General features: G+C 39.3%; 1 protein-coding gene across 1 annotated transcript in view; it reads right to left on the reverse strand.

Moving 5' to 3' along the window:
• The window catches only part of LOC128688016 (zinc finger matrin-type protein 5), a 24,674-nt gene extending 12,370 nt beyond the window's left edge, over positions 1-12,304 (reverse strand). The window contains exons 1-2 of the mRNA XM_053775686.1: positions 12,144-12,304; positions 6,515-6,665 (exon numbers count right to left, since the gene is read on the reverse strand). The gene's annotated coding sequence lies outside the window, so the exon portion shown is untranslated. The remainder of the gene's footprint in view (positions 1-6,514; positions 6,666-12,143) is intronic.
• Positions 12,305-13,780: the final 1,476 nt, after the last annotated feature.

The raw sequence follows: 13,780 nt of genomic DNA on the forward strand, positions 1-13,780 counted from the left end.
ACTCTCATTCATGCATTTTACGATTATTTCGTTGTGTTTAGTGCTTGTGGGACTGTGAAATAAGCTGCCATGGGCCCAAAGGAACTTGCTTGTGGTACCCCCTGTGGTAAAGAAAGTGAAAAACACCACAGATGTGAAGAAGGAAATAATACAGAAGTATGAGAGTGGTGTGAGACTTGTTGAGCTTGCCAGGATATATGGGAAAAACAAGTCGACCATCGGTTCTATCCTGTCAAAGAAAGAACAAATCAAGGAAGCTGATGTTGCGAAAGGTGTTAATATAGGGAGTGGATGAGGTGCCTTCTTCAAAGATTAAAGAGATTTGTGCCAAGTGGAATGGTGTCCAAATGTTTGTGCAGAAGTACCACCCTGAGCAAGCTGAAACAAGCCATCTTTGCAACAAGTTCAGTGACAGAACCATGTCCCATTTTAGGGAAATGTTAAAGAGGCGCCAGAAACAGAGTACTGTGGACAGTTATTTTATGAGACAGGGGTCCAGTGACTCAAGCTGGTCCTAGTGGCATTAAAAGACAGAGAAAGGAAGTAACCCCAGAGAGGGCTTTACCTGAAGTCCTCATGGAGGGGGATTCTCCTTCCAAACACTAACCCCAACTCCCTCTCTCCTCCTCCCTATCTTCCAGATGCCATCACCAATCTTCAATAAAGGTAAGTAAAAATGTTATTTTATATGTATTACTATACATAATTAAAAACTATAGTATTTGTTGTATGTAAAACTAATTAATCTCTATAAAATGTATTTTTTGTGTGAATATTTTTGGGTTTCTGGAACGGATTAATTGTATTTCCATTATTTCTTACGGGAAATATTGCTTCGAATTTCAGAATTTTCGAATTTAGAACTAGCTCCTGGAACGGATTAAGTTTGATTTTTGAGGTTCCACTGTACACTCTGATAATTACACTTATGTATACCTGTGCCTAAATAAATTTACACACTGTGCTGGCATGCAGGTATACATTAAAACCACTAAAAGAGTTATGTCTCAAGACGTCATATTAGTAATGATGATGATAATACTTAATAATCACCGAGTCTCACAAAATGTCATATATTATGTTAATATACACATTTTCATTAATCCATCAATGATATTTTTTCAAAATTATATTACACGATATGTAACATATAAAGATGATAAATACGCCCCACAGTAGAATAAATAAACATAAATATGAGATGTAGTAGCCAGACAACTTGTACGAGTGACGGCAAGAATAACACTTTCCCAAGTCTAACATAAGAGAAAATGTGTTACTGTGGGTAACTGTAGAAAATTATTCCTTTTGTATGCCTTCACTCAGAGCGTCATTTCTTCTAAAAATAGTGTTACATGAGAATGGGAGTGTTCCTCTTTATTTATTCTACTGTATCAATGTAGACAACTTGTACACAAACCAGACGTGTTCACCTGGTTTGTTTACATAACTCCGTGCCTGTCTTCTCTCATGTACTTATTCTCTCTCTCATTTATTCGTATTATCTAGTTTACTCGCCTCTGACCCTACATTAAGCCTACAAATATTTTAAGTAATGAGTGAACTCTATATGCATTTTATCGCTCAGGGACGCTTAAATGTCATAGAATATTATGTGTGGGTGGCGGTGGCCTGGTATGGTAGCCTGGCTGGTTACCATACATACCACACTTGATTTCTTACAATACTACTCATCTCACCCTAGATTAAGCTACAAATATTTTAAAGGAAAGTAATGAGTGTACTGTATGTGTATTTTACTTTTTTGTTTTTTTAATGCCTAGTTCTGTTGCTAACTTAATATATGTTAGTGTAAACTTGTTATCTAATATTTTTGTGTGTTTATAAGTGGAAAAAAAGCGTGTTCCACTTTACGGCAATTTCCGTTTTACAGCGGTAGCCTGCAACCTAACCTGCCGTATAAGTGGGGCCCTCCTGTACGTTCATACAGCATAATGACATCAATGAATCAAGCCAGTTGACAAAATGAAATTGCTGGCCCATACAAATGACTCCAACTTTAGCCTGTTCCCTATTTGTATGGCTCATAATAAAAAGGCTTTAAATTAAGCTGATGTAGTTAAGTAAATAAATACAGTGGACCCCCGGTTAACGATATTTTTTCATTCCAGAAGTATGTTCAGGTGCCAATACTGACCGAATTTGTTCCCATAAGGAATATTGAGAAGTAGATTAGTCCATATCAGACAACCAAACATACACGTACAAACGCACTTACATAAATACACTTACATAATTGGTCGCTGCAACATTCATCACCCATGCCTCACACCCATATAAGAGCGTTGGTAAAACTGTACTCTCATACATTCCTCTCTTTGCCATCAAGGACAAAGTTCTTTGTCTCCACAGACTCTTAAGTGCACCGCTCACCCTTTTCCCCTCATCAATTCTATGATTCACCTCATCTTTCATAGATCCATCCGCTGACACGTCCACTCCCAAATATCTGAATACATTCACCTCCTCCATACTCTCTCCCTCCAATCTGATATCCAATCTTTCATCACCTTATCTTTTTATCCTCAGAACCTTACTCTTTCCTGTATTCACTTTTAATTTTGTTCTTTTACATACCCTACCAAATTCATCCACCAACCTCTGCAACTTCTCTTCAGAATCTCCCAAGAGCACAGTGTCATCAGCAAAAAGCAACTGACAACTCCCACTTTATGTGTGATTCTTTATCTTTTAACTCCATGCCTCTTGCCAAGATCCTCGCATTTACTTCTCTTACAACCTCATCTATAAATATATTAAACAACCACGGTGACATCACACATCCTTGTCTAAGGCCTACTTTTACTGGAAAATAATCTCTCTCCTTCCCACATACTCTAACCTGAGCCTCACTATCCTCGTAAAAACTCTTCACTGCTTTCAGTAACCTACGTCCTATACCATACACCTGCAACATCTGCCACATTGCCCCCCTATCCACCCTGTCATACACCTTTTCCAAATCCATAAATGCCACAAAAACCTCTTTAGCCTTATCTAAACACTGTTCACTTATATGTTTCACTGTAAACACCTGGTCCACACACCCCCTACCCTTCCTAAAGCCTCCTTGTTCATCTGCTATCCCATTCTCCGTCTAACTCTCAATTCTTTCAATAACAACTTGACCATACACTTTACCAGGTATAGAATAATAATCAAATGAAAAAGAGTAAAAGAAAAAAAAAAAACATGTTCCAATTACTGTCACACTGCATGCAAGATAGGAGACTTCCATTGTAGCAAAGTGGCTCTTCTCATGAACTTGAAAGGTATCCAATAATCTGTGGCATATGTACCAGAAGCAAGCTTGGTGCCACAAAAGGAAGGATTAAAGATGCCTCAAGAACTCCACTCAAATAATCAACACTGCTTTACTGGACAGTGCCGTAAGGCTGAAGCCAGAATAGTCCATCAAATGGAATCACTTCTAAAATCAATAGAATGGCTTCAGACTATAATAGATAACCACAACAGACCTCCAACAAGTGACAGGGTGCTCAGCTGATGCTGACACTGAACAAGGTCTGGAATATTCACACAGATTAATACAACAGCAAAAACTGGGTGAAATTGTTAGCATTAAGGCTCTAAAGACTGATAAGAGCTCAGAATATTACATCTGAAAATTCTATTACAATTTCTTTGGCCTCCACAGAGGAAATATCAATTACCCAACAATGAAACAAGCCTTGGATCTGTCAGCTCCATTCCTACACCTAGCAGCAATGTTCCATCTACTGATCCTGAGTCAGGTTCTTCTCCACCAGAGATTGCTGTGGCTAACAATCAGGTGACCAACACTACCTGAACAAGTGCCAGGCCAAAGCATAAGAAGAGGTATCTGATAGGTCCTGGACCCATCCTGGATAGATCTGTCATTTCAGCAGAGCCTTCAACATAGGAGGGATGCGGGTGGCCTTACTGTTATGTACAAGGCCAATACAGTGGACCCCCGCATAACGATTACCTCCAAATGCGACCAATTATGTAAGTGTATTTATGTAAGTGCGTTTGTACGTGTATGTTTGGGGGTCTGAAATGGACTAATCTACTTCACAATATTTCTTATGGGAACAAATTCGGTCAGTACTGGCACCTGAACATACTTCTGGAGTGAAAAAATATCGTTAACCGGGGGTCCACTGTATTGTCAAAGCACCACACTTGGATCCACTTCGAGGACAGTGTGAAACAAGCTTTTATGCCACAAGACGGGCAGAAAGCAGCAACTTCATTCTGGCTGTACCCTTCTCCAGAACTTCACTCCATCTGAGATCCTATATACCCAGGATGACTCGAGTATGGAACACATTCGTACAGCATAATGATGTCAACGAGATAAAGTCAGTTGATCAAATGAAAATGCTGGCCCACAGATGGCTCCAACTTCATCCTGTTCCCTACTTGTATGTCTCATAACAATAAAAATGCTTACAAATGAGCTGATGTAGGTAACAGCTCTTAGCTTGCCAATAAAGTTAGGAATCCTTAACCTGTAAATAGCTTGTCAATAAAGCTAGGGATCCTTAACCTTGTCAAACCCTGTGTAAAAAAAAAAGAGGGTGTGGAAGAGGTCATGGAAGAGAAAGAGGTAGCCACCCAAAAGTCTTTACCTCCCACCTACACAGCCCCAGAAAAACATCCACCAGGTAAATAATCAGGCTTGTCAGCAGCAGAACATATATAGAAATCAGCTGCTGAATCAGCAGCAAACACAAGAGGAGCAGGAAACAAATCACCCTCCCAGGCACCTAGGCAGTGCTCCCACCGTCACCAAAAGGGGCACACCAATGACTAGCGACTGCAAAATATCAGATGCCATTACTCCCACCAGAGGAGACACTGAAAAGACCACCACTGAAACAAAAAGAAACTTAATAGAGATCACCAGTTTTTCAGAGATTTATTCTCGGAACAAGCCAGCAGGATCTTAGAATCGGTAAACGCATGTCACCTATCCTGCTACTCCTATCTTGGCTCAGCAGGTGATTTTGTGCCTTATACAAAACCACAGAGTTACATCCCAGTGGCTGCCCCAGTGTCCTACCCATCTCAAAAGCAAGCACCTTACTAACCTATTTAGTCAAGATGAACACAAACATGTGGAGCCAGTTTATCAGCATCTTGTTTCCCAAACATTAGGGGCTTCATTATCACTGCTGGTGAGCTCACGCAGTTGCATGAACACTCATTGCTATGACACAATCACCATTGTTGAAATATTTTTGGACACTAGGACTCTGGAAAGTTTTCCTAGAATTGCTTGCTACACCTCATGGACAGGCAAGGTCAAGGAGGAGGAGGCACTGACATATACTTTCCTAAGTGTTTATGCCCAGCTCACTGACGTTGTCATTCATATTCACCTGGGAATGATGTTCTTGAGGCTATGCATAAACTCTAATACCTCTGTATCAGTATGTGCAGTGTAAAAATCTCAATGGCAACAAGTACACTCCAACTTCCTGATGGAAAATGAAGACTTCCTTCTCCTTCAACATAAATTTCAGCATGTTATAATTTTTAGTTCTAACCAACATCTTATAAAGAGGAAAGTTTGATAAACTCCTAGCAGAGTTTGACATGAAAAACTGTCAACTTCCTTACTCAGTAATGAGTGATCCATCTGAAAGCACAGTCACCTGCAAACCTCTTGGCTTTGTTGGATCATCTGACTACAAGCTGTCTTTACATCATACAATTCTAACAAAATGAAGTGAAAAATCAACACACTATCTTTTTTCATTTTTGTTGGCGTTACATAGCTTAAGAGAACCTGGGGTTTGATCAAGAACCCCTGCCAAAAGACTCACTCAGCTACAATGATCACAGCTGTTGTTATTTACAAGAACATATCCTTAATATAATACATGTACTTAGTTGTGCATGGCAGCAGACCCACCAGCCTACAGATACAACAAGAGTGCCCATGTGAGAAGAATAGGAGTCAACCCTATGTTTCTCATTATTTTCTTGCCTCTTCAACCAAGACTTTTCTTTCAAAGTGAAACGTCTCGAGTACTTATTTTGTTACTAAAAAATATGCTACACATAATTAATACTGCATTTTCCTTTGATCCATTTGTCCTAAAACCAAACTCAAAGTAGCACAACTTTCTAATGATATTATACACACAGGACACTACAGATTTACAAAATGCATTCTATTATTCTTATTCAAATATAAATTCAGGGTTCATGAATTCAGCATCTGCAAATTTGGCTCTAAATTTACAATACTCATAAAAAATGCTGAGAGTACAGTATATGCAGTTATACAGTAGTGTCAAGATATAAACTACTTAACAGATCAGAAAATCACTTAGATATGTTAGTAACATAATGAAACTAACACACTGTATGTCACTAGCATGCAGTTAAATTTATCATGGTTTATCCTCTTATAGGTATCAATGGCAAATACGTATTTAAAATTCTTTAAAGGAATACACAACTAAATCAATCTTTGTAGAAAATTATTTAACCTTACCTTCCCTCACAGATGCAATGCCTCATCCACATGAGTGTCTTAGTGTGTTTTGGGGTTGTTGGCAGATATATAATGGTAGAGGACAACCATAAGGAAGAGAGAAACCCCTAGGATGTTTACGAATACAGCCAGCTGAACGTCCGAGATCATTCTGAAAGAATATTTAAAAAAGTAATTCTTAAAATTTATAAATTATGTGCACAGTACGGTTTTGAACAACATGGGTTTTGATATAATATGGTTTATAAATTTAATATAAATTTTATTTATGTAACTACATTATGCACCGATATTGGCCTACTGCTATGTACTGAACTAGTGCGATGCGAAAATCAGTATCGCTCCAGACTCCAAGCAGAGAAATTGTGTAGTCTTATACAGTACATGCATAAAAATTATTTTTTCTTTATTATTTAAAGTATTAGTACCTCTTTTATATGCAAATATGAGTGGACAGAGGAAATGCAACGATGCTGAGTGTTCTAGCAAACATAAATGGTTAACATTAGATGAAAAACTAGAAATTATGAAACAGAGCTGGTGCATCATATGCTAAAATAGCACATGACAAGAAAATGAACGAAGTATCGGTACATGTGCATATAAGGAATAAAGATAAACCAGAAGACATGGAATGGCTACAGCATCGTACATGTCAAAAGGGACTGTTAAAAATTGTAGTTCTGTAGTGGAAAATATGGAACGTCTTTTACTATTATGGACTGAAGACTGCAGCCAGAAAAGAATTCCATCAAGACAGATAATGATTCAAAAGCAACTAATCTATTCAATGGCTGGTTTTTAAACTTCAAAAAGAGTAGGGGACTCCATAATGTTCGAATTACTGGTCCAAGTGCCAGTGCAGACAATGAGGCAGCTGCAAGATTTCCTAATGATCTAAAAAGACTGACTGAAGAAAATGACTACAAAGACAAGCAAATATTTAATTTTTAGATGAGAAACAAGATGGGAGCGAGTACTGTGCCTTGCGGAACAGAGCTTTTCACTGTAGCTGCCTCAGACTTTACTCTGTTGACTACTACTCTTTGTGTTCTATTTGTGAGGAAATTATAGATCCATCGACCAACTTTTCCTGTTATCCCTTTAGCATGCATTTTGTGCGCTATTACGCCATGGTTACACTTGTCGAAGGCTTTTGCAAAGTCTGTGTATATTACATCTGCATTTTTTGTCTTCTAGTGCATCTAGGACCTTGTCGTAATGATCTAGTAGTTGGGACAGACAGGAGCGACCTGCTCTAAACCCATGTTGCCCTGGGTTGTGTAATTGATGGGCATCTAGATGGGTGGTGATCTTGCTTCTTAGGACCCTTTCAAAGATTTTTATGATATGGGATGTTAGTGCTATTGGTCTGTAGTTCTTTGCTATTGCTTTACTGCCCCCTTTGTGGAGTGGGGCTATGTCTGTTGTTTTTAGTAACTGTGGGACGACCCCAGTATCCATGCTCCCTCTCCATAGGATGTCAAAAGCATGTGATAGGGGCTTCTTGCAGTTCTTGATGAACACTGAGCTCCACAAGTCTGACCCTGGGGCAGAGTGCATGGGCATGTCATTTATCGCCTGTTCAAAGTCATCTGGCGTCAGGATAACATCAGATAGGCTTGTGTTTACCAAATTCTGTAGCTCTCATAAAAAATTCCTTTAGATCTTCGACTCTCAGCCTGGTTAGCGGCTTCCTAAAAACTGAGTCATATTGGGACTTGAATAGCTCACTCGTTTCCTTGCTGTCATCTGATATTGCAAGAAACCCAAAATATTTCTATTCCTATGCAAAATCCAAGCTAAGAACTACATGTAGAATTGGACCACTACTGAAAGGAGACTCATATACTGACGACTAACAGGAAATGAGTGAAATCCTAAAAGAGCAGTATGAGTCAGTGTTCAGCAGCCCACTAAATGACAGCAAGGTAGAAAATGCAGAAATATTTTTCACTCCAGACGAAGGCCGCGCAGACCAACTAACTGACATTAGTACAAATCCCATAGATTTTGAAAAAGAAATGGAAAACATGCCCACTCACTCAGCACCTGGACCAGATTCATGGAATGCTCTATTTATAAAGAAATGCAAAGTACCACTAGCACGAGCCCTCGGTATTCTTTGGAGAAAGAGCTTAGATCTAGGTGAAATACCGGAGGCCTTAAAGAGTGCAGACATAGCTCCTTTACACAAGGGAGGTAGTAGAGCACCAGTAGCCCTAACCCCTTACATCATAAAAATCTTCGAAAGAGTGACGAGACGGCAGGTTACAAATTTCATGGAGCAGCACAACCAACATAACCCGAACCAGCATGGTTTTAGAGCAGGACAATCATGTCTGTCACAGCTGCTGAACCATTATGACAGAATTATGGAGGCACTGGAAGATGACCAAAACGCAGATGTGATTTACACAGATTTTGCAAAGGCGTTTGACAAATGCGATCATGGAGTGATAGCGCACAAAATGAAGGCCATGGGCATTACGGGGAAGGTAAGCAGATGGATTTTCGGTTTCCTAACATACAGAACACAAAAAGTAGTAGTGAATAGGGCAAGATCCAGCATCAGTGAGGTCAAGCTCAGTGCCCCAAGGCACTGTCCTGGCACCTCTGCTGTTCCTCATCCTCATAGCAGACATAGACAAAAATACCCGGCAAACTTTTGTATCATCATTTGCAGATGACACTAAAATAAGCATGAAAGTCAGTATGGTAGAGGACACTGAAAAAGTACAGGAAGACAAACAGGGTTTTCCAGTGGGCAGTGGAAAACAACATGACGTTCAATGGTGATAAGTTCCAGCTGCTTATTTATGGAAAGAATGAAGAACTCAAAAGGAGCACCATATACAAAACTTTAGAGGGACACCAAATAGAACGTAAGGAACACGTAAAAGACCTAGGAATAATTATGTCAGCTGACCTTTCTTTAAAAGACCATAACAAGACAAAGATCATGACAGCCAGGAAAATGACTGGGTGGGTATTGAGAACTTTCAAAACAAGGGAAATAATGCCGATGGTGACACTCTTCAAATCGCTAGTGCTCCCTCACTTAGAATATTGCTCAGTGCTGATGACCCCATTCAGGGCAGGAAAAATATTGGAGCTGGAACAAATACAGAGATAGTTTACGGCTCACATTGAGCCAGTAAAGCACCTAAACTACTGGGAATGCCTGGAAGTCTTGAACATGTACTCATTGGAGCAGAGGAGAGAGAGAGGTACATGATAATATATACCTGGAAGGTACTTGAAGGCTTGGTCCCAAATCTGCACACTGCCATAACATACTGGAGTGAGAGATATGGGAGGAAGTGTAAAATAATCCCAGTGAGGAGCAGGGGTGCGGTGGGGACAATAAGGAAATACTGTATCAACATCCGGGGTCCCAGACTTTTCAACATCTTACCAGAAGATATCAGAAACACTGCTGGAACAAGTGTTGAAGCCTTCAAGAGGAAACTAGACAAGCATCTTCACCAGGTGCCAGATTAACCAGGCTGTGATGGGTATGTGGGGGCAGTGGGCCTCCAGCAGCAACAACCTAGTTGACCAGGCAAGCACCAGATGAGCTCAGAGTAGATATACTCTCGAAATTCTTCAAAAGGTATATTGAAGGTGAGTAGGACCCCATCTTGTTTAAGTAGGGGCCCAATACTGGATGTTCTCAGCTTTGATTTGGCACAAGAAAAGAAATGCTTTGGGTTTCTTTCAATTTCATTTATGGCTTTTGGTTCTTCCTGTGATTCCTGACTCCTGTAAGATTCCTTTAGCTTTAGTTCAATGATTGCTATTTCTCTGACCAGCGTCTCCCTACGTATTTCAGATATATTGGCCTCTTTTAGTCGCTCTGTTATTCTTTTCCGTCGCCTGTAAAGGGAGCGCCTGTCTCTTTCTATTTTACATCTACTCCTGCTTTTTCTTAAAGGAATATGCCTTGAGCATACATCGAGTGCCACAGAATTAATTTGTTCTAGGCATAAGTTGGGGTCTGTGTTGCTTAGTCTATCTTCCCAGCTTATATCGTTTAGGACTTGGTTTACTTGGTCCCACTTTATGTTCTTGTTATTGAAGTTGAATTTGGTGAAAGCTCCCGCGTGACTGATCTCATTTTGTCGGTCTGGGGCTCCGCGCATACATGTCTGAACCTTGATTATGTTGTGTTCCGAGAATATTGCTTTTGATATGGCGACATTTCATATCAGATCATCACTGTTAGCGAAGATGAGGTCCAGTGTATTTTCCAGTCTAGTAGGCTCTATTATTTGCTGGTTGAAGTTGAATTTTGTGCAGAGATTTAAAAGCTCGTGTGCGTGTGGGTTCTCGTCTGAGCTGCCTCCTGGTGTTATCACTGCAACAACATTGTTTGCTATATTCCTCCATTTTAGGTGCCTGAAGTTGAAATCCCCCAGGAGCAAGATGTTGGGGGCAGGAGCTGGAAGATTTTCCAGACAGTGGTCAATTTTCAAAAGCTGTTCCTGGAATTGTTGGGACGTTGCATTTGGAGGCTTGTAGACTACCACAATGACTAGATTTTGGTTCTCGATCTTTACTGCTAAAACTTCCACTACATCATTTGAAGCATTAACCACAACTGAAATATATTTAAAACAAAATAAGCTAAAAAAAAAAAAATACGAAATGACACCCAGAGCTAAAAGCATCAGTACGTTCAGCCTGCTTTACTTATAATTTGATGGCATTTGACATGCCATCTTTGGCTGATAGTAAAGAGGATAAAAGATAAATGACCATGTATGATGTCTTAAATTCACATATCTAATGGTGGGTAATGGGCAGCAAATGTCAGGATTCATTCATACATCGTCTCAGTTTTATCCGTAGCGAGCCGAGCACTGAACGATAAATCTAACTCATTGTGACAACAACAAATCAGTAGATAACTGGTTCATAGAACTGACAGGTTAATGAATTAAGACACTTGTATAACACTTAGGTATCTCTATTGTGGAAAAGTTTTGTCAACCAGTAACATCCACAGTCCAATACAGAGAATTATTATAATCATGCAGGGGGGGGGCTAAACCCGTAGGATTATACAGTGCACGTATGCAGGGATGGAAGGTATTCAGACTCAATTCAGGGAACTGGAGCACAGATCCAATTCCCTAGATCAAGAGCCCCTCACCAGTGTTAAGGAACCTCCCTTGAGGGGTAACCAATACAGAGAAGAAAGTTTGAGGTATCAGTCCCTCAGCCTGGAAAAAAGTGCAGCATATGCTGCACTCTTTTTAAGAATGATGGACAGATGAGATCAACTCTAAGCTGAGGGACTGATTACCTCAAACTCCTTCCGATCTTCAATCTTTCTTCTCTACTGGACTGAAGAAGCCATTAGTTGGCGAAATGTTTCCACAATAAAGGCACCCAAGTGTTACACAAGTGTCATAATTCATCAATAACAATCCTCCTCAAGCGAAGGACTCTTGATCCAAGAAATATACCTGCTCCCCCCCTGTCCTTGCGTCCAACCTGACTGCCTCCCTTACCCCCTCTAGCTTTGTATACCCACTACGGGTTTAGCGCTCTCCATGACGATTATAATCAATCAATAATAACAATGACAGCTGAAAGAAGGGTGTGAGAGTGAAATACACACCTGAGGTTGACAGTACGACAGAGTACGTTGCTACCTTGTAGAGGTGTGACACCTGCAACAACAACAACAACACACTCACTGACACGTCTCACCACAACAATAGTAACGCTGTTAATACAACCTTATTTATTGATATATAGAGGTTTATTCAAGTTAAATTGTATAATTGATTGTCTCAAATTTATGCAACTGTGCATTAAATATTATACTGTTTCTTGGCTATGAATAGTGCTTTCCAGAGGAATAGTGATGCCGCTAGTGTATGAGGACAATTCACTTACAATTCTTAAAAATTTATTACAAGATGATTTTAGATTTTTTTTATTTATATATTGCTTATATTAAATGCAAGATTACCGTAGGGTCTATAAGGATCTCAATGGAAATAAGTTACTTTGTGTAACTGTTTTGGGGTTGTCCTGAGTAACCTACACAGACTGTTATATATGACATTTATGTAACTGTATTTATGTGCACCTGTACCTGAATAAACTTACTAATGTTCCCAGAGCAACAAGGTTGCCAGTGATTAAGACACTATATGGCAGCAACTTCACAAAGTTCAGTCTGAGTTTATTAATGTTTATATTCATTATTTTACCTTTCTACTATGGTTACTGCAAACACAAGATTGTTGTAGGCTTATAAAATAGTTTATCCCGTTCACAAATACCTGAAATAGCTAATAGCACTCCAGTGTACCTATATAAACGCGATGAATTTATGCTTTGTGCTGTAGTCATGTCCTATCATCATGTATAATGCTGAATTCATATTTCTTTTCTGAATAGCCTACCCATCTCTAAATATTTATTTAGCGCTTCTTTTTTATTATAATAATAATAATAATAATCTAAATATTTATACACAGTTGTTATCATTAAACATGTACATGTATACGAATAACAACTCCTCACGAGAGGTGTCTAATTTTTTTGGATTATCCTAGATAATCTACACAAAATAATAATTATAAAAATAACAATGTCTTTATTTACTACATGTACAAGGTATACAGGCCTAGCCGACATCAATGACATACTACTTTATAGAAAGTCCCTTGTTATGCAGAGCATTTCAGGCAAATTAGGTCGGTTATGTCCCAGGATGCGACCCACACCAGTCGACTAACACCCAGGTACCTATTTTACTGATGGGTGAGTGCTACTGCTAGTGCACGCAGCTCACACACTGAGGTTCGGGGTTCGAATCTCCTCCGGTACAGCTGGAAAACATTAGGGACGTGTTTTCATAAGACATCTGCTGTCCATGTCCCTGTTCACCCACTAGTTTAAAATAGGTACCAGGTGTGTGTCGCATCCTGGGACAAAACTGACCTAATTTGCCTGAAATACTCAGCAGAACAAAGGGCTTTCTATATAGTAGTATGTCATTGATGTTAGCTATTTTTTAGCTAAAATACGTGTAAATTTTACCTTATCCCTAGTAATGACCCTAGTATTGTAGATAGTCGTAATGACCCTCGGGTAGTAGATAGTCTTAATGACCCTCGTATTGTAGATAGTCTTAATGACCCTCGTGTAGTAGATAGTCTTTTTAGTATGATAATAAGATGTTATCTTCATTATAGAATAATAAGAAAATATTATAACCTTTATATTATAATAATAAGGTAA

The sequence above is a fragment of the Cherax quadricarinatus genome, chromosome 1 (assembly GCF_038502225.1).
Source record: "Cherax quadricarinatus isolate ZL_2023a chromosome 1, ASM3850222v1, whole genome shotgun sequence".
NCBI lineage: Eukaryota > Metazoa > Arthropoda > Malacostraca > Decapoda > Parastacidae > Cherax > Cherax quadricarinatus.